The following is an 11814-nucleotide window of genomic DNA, read 5'->3' as shown; positions in this document are numbered from 1 at the left end:
ACTGCACATACATTTTTGGCAGAAGGTCGGACTTGAAAAAAGGTTATTTTTATCGAAAAATTTAACAGTAAAGTATTTATAAAACAAGTAAGGAAGGGCTAAGTTCGGGTGTCACCGAACATTTTATACTCTCGCATGATAAAGTGATAATCGAGATTTCATTATCCGTCATTTACATATTTTTCAAATACCTTATTTGTGTAAATTTTTATTCCGCTATCATCATTGGTTCTAATAGTATATAATGTATACAGAGAAGGCATCAGATGGAATTCAAAATAGCGTTATATTGGAAGAAGGCGTGGTTGTAAACCGATTTCGCCCATATTTCGTACATGTCATCAGGGTGTTAAGAAAATATTATATACCGAATTAGTTAAAATCCGACGAGTGGTTCCTGAGATATGGTTTTTGGTCCATAAGTGGGCGACGCCACGCCCATTTTCAATTTTAAAAAAAGCCTGGGTGCAGCTTCTTTCTGCCATTTCTTCCGTAAAATCTGACGTTTTTTGTTAGTCGGTCAACGCACTTTTAGTGATTTTCAACATAACCTTTGTATGGGAGGTGGGCGTGGTTAGTATCCGATTTCTTCCATTTTCGAACTGTATATGGAAATGCCTGAAGGAAACGACTATATAGAGTTTGGTTGACATAGCTATAATAGTTTCCGAGATATGTACAAAAAACTTAGTAGGGGCCTGGGCCACGCCCACTTTTCAAAAAAAATTACGTTCAAATATGCCCCTCCCTAATGCGATCCTTTGTGTCAAATTTCACTTTAATATCTTAATTATGGCTTAGTTATGACACTTTATAGGTTTTCGGTTTTCGCCATTTTGTGGGCGTGGCGGTGGGCCGATTTTGCCCATCTTCGAACTTAACCTTCTTATGGAGCCAAGAAATACGTGTACCAAGTTTCATCATGATATCTCAATTTTTACTCAAGTTACAGCTTGCACGGACGGACAGCCAGGCATCCAGATTTCAACTCTACTCGTCACCCTGATCACTTTGGTATACATATATAACCCTATATCAGACTCTTTTAGTTTTAGGACTTACAAACAACCGTTATGTGAACAAAACTATAATACTGTCCTTAGCAACTTTGTTGCGAGAGTATAAAAAGCAATTGTGAAATTTTAAGTGCAAACTGGTAGAAAAATGCAGAACTACCATGGAATATTAGCAGTAAGAAGGAAGTGATGAGTTGTTTCTTCCTCAGCTTCTTCCATACAGCTTCTGCTGATGGCGTCCGGCATAAAAATTTGTCCACAAAATATTAATTAATTAAATCCATTACTTCCAATTGGGATGAGCTCAGGTGTGGCGTTAGAGGCGCGCACAAAAGATTTTCATCAAAATTTGCAAAGAGAAGTATCAGGCAATGTGGACGAAGAGGTGAAACTTTTACTATCAGCTGAAAATGAAAATTTCTATAAAATTAACATTTTTTAATTTTTTTTTTTCAAAAAATTTATTTTCGAGGTTTTATATTTGTATATTTTTTTAAGTATTTAAAGGAAAAAACAATCCGTGCCAAATTTGTCATTTCGACCACTGTGAGTTATAAACAATCTAATCTAACACAGTCTAACTACACTGTGCGGAAATTTGAAGTGAATACATACGATCGTATCCGAGTACCATCGCCGCCCGATTTGAAAGCTGCTGTTTCAATAAAAAACGCATTTAAAGTTTTACATGCTAAAACGCTGGTGCTTCGACACTATGTATTGGACAGGAATTGTTTTACAATATTCACACTTGAATATTTTTTTAAAAACCTTAAGTAAATTTCAAACCAAAAAATTTGAATTATGGAAAATCACACAGAGACTGAACACACTCCTCTAAAAATCACACGCACTTTCATTTCATTGGAATTTATCAAAGGGGTACTAATTGGTGGCATTGTGTAAGGCAAATCATAAAAGTAATGGTAAACCTTCCGGCTTTATACCGTAAATACAAAAATCGCTGACTAAAAGACTTTGTTTGCCACTTCTAACGTTTTTTGCAATCATTAAGACCGCCTCCATTCACTTGTCGACTATTTCAGGTGAAACAACAATGACGAAACTTTATTTAGCCGAAATTTTCAGCAATAATCAGGTTGCGTTGCGTTGAGCATTTTAAGTATCTGCGAATGAGATGCCACAGATTAGCAAACAATGTAGACAACAGCTGAACTGAGCATCTTCCAGCGGCGATTCTTATACAAATATACATACTGGAAGCTCGATCATCATACATACATATGTGTATATTTACTGATCTGCACCGGCTGAAAAGTTCGGAAGCATATGCTTGACCTTCCAAAAGGTCATATATAATTCACGCGCTGCAATAACATCGAACGGGAGTTTTCGCAGTAACAAAGGTCAAAAACTCTTTTGTGTACTTGTACTTTCAGCAAGTAATTATTATTACGGTGTTGTCAAACATGTCAGGAAATCATGCTTCTTCAAATGATTCTTTTGTGTGGTCATTAAAATGTTTCACATATCATTCATTCAGGTTCCTAACTTAAAAAAAATAAAGACAGAAACTTCAAGTTTAATGAGGAATGATTATTATCAAATGACGGAACATTCTTTGGCATTTATTTGTCGAAGATTATCTATTTCAAATGTTGGCCGTGGCTACATCTCAGATGGTCCATCCGTTGAGTCCAATTTTCGATGACTCGTTCGAGCATTTCGATTGGTAACTGGCGAATGATGTTGTCCTCCAAGGCCTGAATGGAAGCGGGATTGTCCGCATAGATTTAAAACTTACATATCCCCACAGAAAAAAGTCCAACTGTGTGATATTACACTATGTTGGTGGCCAATCGACTGGCTCAGAACGAAAAATTAGTCAGTTATCATCATTTTTGAAGATATATTGGGACCGGAAATATTGGGAAAGGAAATATTAATATTCGATAATCACTTTATTTTTTTTCAAAATGTTCTCAATTAACTACTGCTACAGGCAAAGAATAGTAAGACTTTGTTCATAATTTTAAAATTCTTAACTAATTCTTAAAAATCTATGTCGATTCCCTCAAACTAATCGCCCTTGACCCCAATACAATAGTTCCAAAGTTTTTCCAATCCTCGAAACAGTTGTTAAACTCAATTTCGCGAATAGCCTTCAATGCGATTCACGTTTAATGTCTTCAATTGACTCAAAAAATTTTCCCCGGAGTGATCGTTTGAGTTTGCTGAGCTAAATCGGACGAATACGGTGGTCGCGGCACGATATTGATCGAAAATTTGGCGAAAAACTCACGAAAAATCAATGCATTAGCGACGGTGCAAAAACCAAGACTCATAACACTAAAATAGTATTTTTTCTTCCCGGTCAGAATGAATTCGGAGTGCACCACACCTCGATAATCGAAGAAAACTGTCAATATAACCTTAATTTCTGACCTGCTTTGACGTGGCTTTTTCGGTTTTGGCTCACCTTTGCCACGATATTCGGCCGATTGATCGTCTGTTTCCGGATCGTAAGCATAAGTTCAAGAGTCACCGCCAGTAATAATACGTTTCATGATTTCATGAATTATTTCACACACTTTAATGCAACGATGTTTGTGAAAAAATTTAGTGATTTTGGAACCAATCGTGCTTTCACCTTTAGTAGGGCCAAATGATCATTTAAAATGGTTTTCACTGATCCTTCCAAATTTTTAAACGATGCCAGTAAGATCTCTGACTGTTAATCGTCGAGTCGATGTTGATTATCAGTTATGTACCAATTGTCTAAGCAATTTTGCCGCTCTGATTGAGGTATCTCCAAAATATGAGTTCTGAACGCATCAACCGCCTCTTCAAGTCTCGAAAAGCCTTGACGCCTTAGTTTATTTTTACGAATGGGAATAAAAAGAAGTCATTCGGAGCCAAGTCAGAACCATATGGAGGATGATTCATCTAATCCATGTTTTAAGTGCTCAAAAATGCTGTTCTTTCAGTACATGTGTTAGAGCTTGCATTGTCCTGGTGAAAAGTGATCCGTCTCGCGCGATTGCTTTTCCTGAAATACAACTGGCAAGGAAAGGGTAGCGTACATAGTTTACAATTTTTTTTTTTCAAAAAAGCAGGCAATCATTTGGAAATGCTTCGTGCACGACAAATTTTGTTGGGTTCGGCTCATCTAGAGACAATCATAGAGTCGACTGCTGTTTACTTTCGGACTCATACAGGTAAAAATTAATATTTAAAGTTACTGCATACCATCAAAATTGTCTAACTTTACCATAAAGAGGTGGCCAGTGTCATGCGGAGACTCATTGCATGCAGGACATACATATATTGAATATGTCTGGGTCTATTCTGGATAAGTAGGAGTTTAACCTGCTACAGTGTCCAGAACGAAGCTGCGCTGGGGTCGCTCGCGTTTCTTGCGTCGATTCGAGCTCTTCGTCTGCGATGGGTGGTGATTTGACTCCAAGAACGCCGTTCACTGGAAGAAAGTTGGTGAAGGTGTTGATAGCTATACTGTGAATGGCGGTCAGTGCCTGTCGGAAGTTAGTTGCGTCCGAAGTCCGGCCGGCGTACTGTTTGATGTCGTCGACGTAGTTAAGGAAGGACCTCTTGATGTTTCTAGGAGGCGGTTCCGCTCCAAGCAGGTGGCTACAAGGGTGATTTCTACAAAAATATCCTAGAAGGAACTGCTTGGAGAGGAGTTCATTATGCTTCTTAACTGGAAGCATAAGCGTCTCACTATGTACTACATAAGTAGGTGTTCGATGGGAGACATCAAGAGGCATCCTGTCGTGATCCGGAGTGCAGTGTTCTGACAGGTCTGAAGTTTCCTCATCTGCATACCACTGCATCCAGGCGACCATATTGGTGCGGTGTAATTGAGGACCGACCGGCCGATTGCCTTGTATGTTGCCAACAAGGTTTCTTTGTCTTTTCCCCATGTGCTGCGGGCTAGCGATATGAGGATTTTGTTGCAGCTCTGTACCTTAGCGATAATCGCGGTCATATGGGGAGTGAAGGAACATAGGCTATCAAAAGTTACACCTAAAATCTTAGGATTATTGACAGTCGGAATTTTGACGCCACCGACTGCAATATTAAGCTCAAGTCTATACTCCTTCGTCCGGTTCGTAAAAATAGTCGCTGTGGATTTAGTGGGGTGTGAAAGATCCGTGCAGTCTAAGCGTAGTCTTTTTCGGATATCCTGCAGTAGCGGGGAGAGGGACCACTCTTGCGTGTTTAATTCTTCTCATTTGAAGATGGTCACCTCGAAATAGTACGGAGATTGCCGACAAGTCCAACTTAGTCCTGGATGATCATGTTGATTCCCGCAGGCGTTGTGTGGATTGTCAAAAGATTTTGGCTACGAGGATTGTTCTCTCACAGGGTGGTTTCTGGTTAAGGCCACGAACTATCTGGGCGTTTATGATGCTAATTACTGTGGTGGTGCTGTGCACTTTTCGGAATCCATGCTGGTGGTTGGCTAGGCTCAGATGGTGAGTGAAGGTCGGGAGTAGCAAGGCCTCAAGTGTCTTCTTAGGATCCGAAGAGGCATGACCATTGAATTGAACTTCATCTCGGTCGTCATGTCTCCTCGAGTTAGACATAGTCTTGACAGTAGCCCAAAGCTTACTCACACCGGCGGAGAAGTTGCAGGACTTCAGGTGCTCTATCCATTTCGTCCGCTTATGATGGTTTACCAATTGCCGAATCTCCAAATTGAGATCCCTTATTCGGGGATCCCCAGGATCGGCATGGCGTAAGGTGTCGCGCTCATTAGCTAAAACAGGAGGTTCCTCGATCGAGATAATTATGGGCAGATGGTCGCCAGGTTACTCTATTTATACTCTATTTATCAGGTGCCCATAACTCTGGTGGGGGCTTCGTCATTAATTAAGTAGAATGTCGAATCGTCAATCTGTTCAGCCAGCTCCAACTCCCTACGATCGTTTGACAGGCAGGAATGCCAAAGATCAGGGTGCGCGTTAAAGTCGCCTAGTACCAAACGGTTTTCACCGCGAAGTAGCGCACCTTCGGGTGATATCCTGTGGGGCAACATGTAATTGGGGGGATGTATATATTAAATATTTCGAGCTCGACATCGCCTGACCGGATAGATATATCCTAACATTCTAGGATAGTATCCCTGCGGGTCGATTAGACGATACGGCACGGTGTTGTGCAATATGAAGGCTAGGCCACCACCATTATCTCGCTCGCGATTCTTACGTAAAACGCGGCTGTTTAAAGGGGTATTCTGGTCTAGGATTTTGAAAAAAATCGATTTTTTTTTGTTTAGACTTTCAAAAATATGACCTTGGAAGGATTTTTCAAAATTCGACTTATTTTCGGAGATACAGCCGATTTTGTCGTGGCGTCCGTGTTCACTAGAATTATCTCATCTCCTAAACTTTAAACTACTTTTTTTGAGGTGGTTGACATGATATCTCAAGTTCTACTGAACCGATTCCTTTGAAATTTGGTATATATCTTCTGTATACAATGCTCTATCGTGTCTGCCTTGGATTTCCAAAAATTTTGATTTGAAGTATTTTTAAAAAATTCGAAAAGGTCGAAAAAATCGGGTCAAAAAAAATTTTTTTTTTCAAGTCGACGCCATTTTGTTATTATTTTTTTTTTTTTTGAAAATGGTCAACCCGATAACGACATCCTTACTAATGAAGAATCTTCTTGTTTTTTGTGTTTTAGATCTCAACAAGGGGTTGAAATCACGTCAACCAGGACAGTTTTTTTTTTTGAACCCCACCCACTACACCAGGTGGTTCTCTCGACGAATTTTGGTTTTTTTTTTTCTTCAAATTTTTTTTTTTATATTATTAAAATGTCAATAAAAAACATAAAAAAAGGATAGTAAAAATGTTTTTCATTTTTTTTTTATCTTAGTTTAAAAAATGCCTAAAAAGACCAGAATACCCCCTTAACTTGGTTTCTTGGATCTATGAACCAATGATTGCCTCTGCTTAAGGAGCACACCTCAAAAAGGATGTAACGGCATTCATTACAAAATGGCAATCATATTAAGTCAAGCAACAGCTATCAAAAAGACTTACCGAAAAAAGTATTGCCTCATTTAAAACCACACGTCTAAACAAACACCCTGTACTTTATTAGGTCTCCAACCAATCGTGCAGGTTGTTACAAATATTGTACAATATTATTTACCGGTCAGGGTATAAACGTCTATAAATTTAATGTGATTATAGTTAAAGCACCGTTGCATAAAGGACTACCTTAATGGAGAGATACACTTAAACTAATACTTGTATACACAAACATACGAACAAACACATGTAAATGAAGGCGCATATGTATGTAAGTATGTATTTTAGAAGTGACGAAAATCACGCGTCGTTCAAAGTAAATCCATTCGCCCATGCATCCATTCGCCGTCCATCCATCCATCCATCAGGCCATCCATCGCACAACGTTTTCGGTGAAGCAAATAGATTTCGATAAGTCACTAGCGCTGCAATTGTGTTAATCTTGAGCTGTTTTCCTTAGCTGTTGGCTGCTGTTTTGTTGTTTTTGTTGCTCTTATGTTTTTTGTTGGCTCTTTTATGCCCATATTGGTTTCTGGTTTGCCCATGGTGCAGCTGAGTGGCTCAATTGAAGTTCGCCGTCGCTGTCAGTCAACTTCGTTGGCATCAGCCACGGCAGCCACAGCAGCGGCGGCAAGCGGCAAGCGGCCAGCGGCTTTGTGTGGAGGTGTTTAAGTGAGTAGTGTTGCTGCAATTTTTATGCTGTTGTCAGCTAAAGATCGGCACTGGTAATCCATACAACAACAATATCGATGATAATAAGAAACTACTGACTGAAGGAAAAACAAAACGCTGTGACCGCAATTGGAAGATGATATTAAATTTTAATGTCTTATGCTACCGCGCGTCAACCGGCTGCTTGCCGCCAGCAATTGTAGCTATGTGTGTGTATGTGTGGATAGTTCCATAAGCAGACGTTGGTACTCGTTAGCATGCTGAGGCATCGCGCAGGGACCACCCAATGCGCTGCTGCAGCTTTCAAGTCTCCAATGCGTGGCAGCTTATGCAAGGCTGCGGCGGCCACCGTCGACGCGGCTGCCCCACAGCAGAGTTGCTGTTGCTCAGCGCTTAAAATGACGCTCCCGCAAAACCGCATCAACCGTATTTTACTCAGCAGCAACCAACAATTGAATGGAGTGAGTATGAGTACGCTGCAACAACAACAACAACAACAACAGCGATAAATTCACAATAAGAAATGCATATAAATATTGTTCAGAGACAGACAGACATACTAGGCGTATTTTGTTGTTTGTACAGTGTATGTGCGACTATAAAATTCATTGCGAGCAATTCTCATTCGGCGTCTGCTGCTCGCCATTTGATGAATTGTTGCATGGAGTTGTTGCTGCTATTGTTGTTATTGCCACGTCAATTGCTGCTTCGGCGTGTTGTTGCTGTAGTTGCCGCCGTTTGTGATTGTGCTGTAAACATGTGTAAATCATGTCTGTCCGTCCGTCCGTCCGTCCGTCCTGTTGTTTGCTCAACGCTACTATCAATGTTAGAGGCGCTGCCATCACCAGCCGCCGTCGACGATATCAACGTGTGACGTACGATGTCGATGATGGCTCGAAAATTGGGGTGATCTTTCATTGTTTACTTGATGTGGCTGGAAAATTTTTGGTAAAAAAGAAATATTGGCATTAGCAGCCTTGAATGAGCTGAGCACACAACATACAAACGTATCTAAACATAGCGGTGTGGAAAGGGGCGCTGAAATTGAAAATGATTTTTAAAAGAAATAAAAAACGTTTTCTTAGCGCTTTGATGAAGAATTTAAAACGAAATTTTCAGTGCTAAATACATTCACCATAACCTAAACGTCGGCTAACTTGCAATAGAGAGGGCTGATAATTTACGCTAAGGCAGGACCTTTTTCTGAAAGGATTGTACAGTAAAAGTTGGCAGGCTGTATTACAACAGATTAAAAATCTTACCAGATGCAAGTTATAGAAATAGATGAGATAAAGATGAAAGGATCCTCCTAACAGTTTCTCATTGTAAGAATATGGGTCTAAATTCGAGCCAGCGAATTTTAAGCCGAAGATTTTAAGGGACTTGTTCGTCAGTTTTTGAGATATCCCAGTGAAATTTACTACGTAGGTGAATTTTGATATTATATTTATGATTTGTTTGAATCTCCCACACAACCGATTATTCAGAATCGCTGGCTCGAAACCGGTTTTAGACCCTAGTCTCTTAGACAAAGTAGTGCAGAATGATCTATAGAACATTTCTCGCAAACGCGATATTATAGTAAGAACAAGTAAGGAAGGGCTAAGTTCGGGTGTCAACGAACATTTTATACTCTCGCATGATAAAGTGATAATCGAGATTTCATTATCCGTCATTTACATATTTTTCAAATACCGTATCTGTGAAAATTTTTATTCCGCTATCATCATTGGTTCTTAATGTATGTATATATTATACAGAGTAGGCATCAGTTGGAATTCAAAATAGCGTTATATTGAAAGAAGGCGTGGTTGTCAACCGATTTCACCCATATTTTGTACATATCATCAGGGTGTTAAGAAAATGTTACATACCGAATTTCATTGAAATCGGTTTAGTAGTTCCTGAGATATGGTTTTTGGTCCATAAGTGGGCGACGCCAAGCCCATTTTCAGTTTTTAAAAAAAGCCTAGGTGCAGCTTCCTTCTGCAATTTCTTCCGTAAAATTTAGTGTTTCTGACGTTTTTTGTTAGTCGGTTAACGCACTTTTAGTGATTTTCAACGCAACCTTTGTATGGGAGGTGGGCGTGGTTATTATCCGATGTCTTCCATTTTTGAACTGAATATGGAAATCCCTGAAGAAAACGACTCTGTAGAGTTTGGTTGATATAGCTATAGTAGTTTCCGAGATATGCACAAAAAACTTAGTATGGGCCGGGGCCACGCCCACTTTTCCAAAAAAAAATTACGTCCAAATATGCCCCTCTCTAGTGCGATCCTTTGTGCCAAATTTCACTTTAATATCTTTATTTATGGCTTATTTATGACACTTTATAGGTTTTCGGTTTCCGCCATTTTGTGGGCGTGGCAGTGGGCCGATTTTGCCCATCTTCGAACATAACCTTCTTATGGAGAAAAGAAATACGTGTACCAAGTTTCATCATGATATCTCATATTTTACTCAAGTTACAGCTTGCAAGGACGGACAGACAGACATCCGGATTTCGACTCTACTCGTCGCCCTGATCACTTTGGTATACATAACCCTATATCTGACTCTTTTAGTTTTAGGACTTACAAACAACCGTTATGTGAACAAAACTATAATACTCTCCTTAGCAACATTGTTGCGAGAGTATAAAAATCGACCCGCTCTAATGGACTTCTGTGAAATATTACAAAATATGTAATGGAAATAAAGCCTGGCACAACGAATATAATTACGATACACGATTTATCCTTTGCTCGACAGAATATAATTCTATGACTTTTGTAGAAGTGTTTCTAGGAGTCTTTTTCATCACGCATACACGTATTTTAGTGGCACAACGCATTCAGCGAAGGTTGTGAAGCAATGGAAAACTTGCTTCATGCCAGCCGTCCATCCACCTCTCACTATCACATCGAACAAGCTAAAGAAATAGGTTTTGAAAATCGTCCTTTAAACTGAAGTTTATCCCAGTCGAGGCTTCTAACAAGCGTATGAAAATTTGGATTAGCGTTGACGCCTTTTTATTAGATTGGGAGTCTACTCTGAAGGCAATAAAACAGATTTTTACTAGAAAATGTAGTTTTTTTGACAGTCTGTATTAAATTTGATCAGATGTACAAGTATGTTAGTTCACATATAGGCAAAATATACCTAAGGTAGCGGTGCAATTCTCATCTATTTATCTTATGTTCATATATTATGAAGTTAGAAAAGAAGTTTTGCAAGTTAGATACAAAGCTTTCTATACAGGGTTTGTCCGGCAAGTAATAGGACCGATTTCCTTCCTCCGCGATTGTACTTCGGAGCGTGCGCGCACCGACTGGATTCGGTAGAGGGCGTCCCTAGCTAACGAACGAGCGTCAGTTATCTTCGAGCACCTGGAGAGTCAGGACAAACATTTTCGCGGTCGCAACGTCCTTCTGTGAGTGGTGCAATCCGAAAATGCAGCGTTCGTTAAATCAGAGGTACGACCAGAAATTGCAGCGAGTGGAAGTGTGCCAAGAAAATTTGAACATGTGTGAAAGAAACTCCCAATTTTTGAATAACGTAATCACAGGTGACGGGTCGTGGATCTTTGAGAATGACCCCGAGACAAAGAGGCAATCTTTCAAGTGGCACAGGCCGGCGTTTCCTCGCCCATGAAAGGGAAGAATGCGCAAATCCAAAGTGAAAACGATGCTAATTGTCTTTTTTGACATCAAAGGCATCGTCCACCATGAATTTGTTCCTCCTGGACAAACCATCAACGCCAAGTTTTACGTGGAAGTTCTCAAGAGACTCAAACGAAGGGACAAGACATCGCAACCGATTGTAAGTTGCAAGCCAACGCCCCGGCTTACACCGTCTTTCTCTTGAAGGGCTATGTACCTAGCAAAGGCCGGCATCCCAACGCTTCTGCAACTGCCCTACAGCCTAGATGTGGCCCCCCGAACTTTTTTTGTTTCCTTGCCTGAAAATACCGATGAAAGGCAAGCATTTTTAGACAACAGAAGGGATCCAAGCAGCATGCATATCGGATCTCACGACTAGTCTGGAGAATGCCTTCCATGACGCCTTTAATGCTTGAAAATTGCGCCGGCAGCGCTGCAACGATGCAAAAGGGGCTTATTTG

This window comes from Bactrocera neohumeralis, chromosome 6 (genome assembly GCF_024586455.1).
Source record: "Bactrocera neohumeralis isolate Rockhampton chromosome 6, APGP_CSIRO_Bneo_wtdbg2-racon-allhic-juicebox.fasta_v2, whole genome shotgun sequence".
Lineage (NCBI taxonomy): Eukaryota > Metazoa > Arthropoda > Insecta > Diptera > Tephritidae > Bactrocera > Bactrocera neohumeralis.
Note: the sequence above shows the minus strand (reverse complement) of the source record.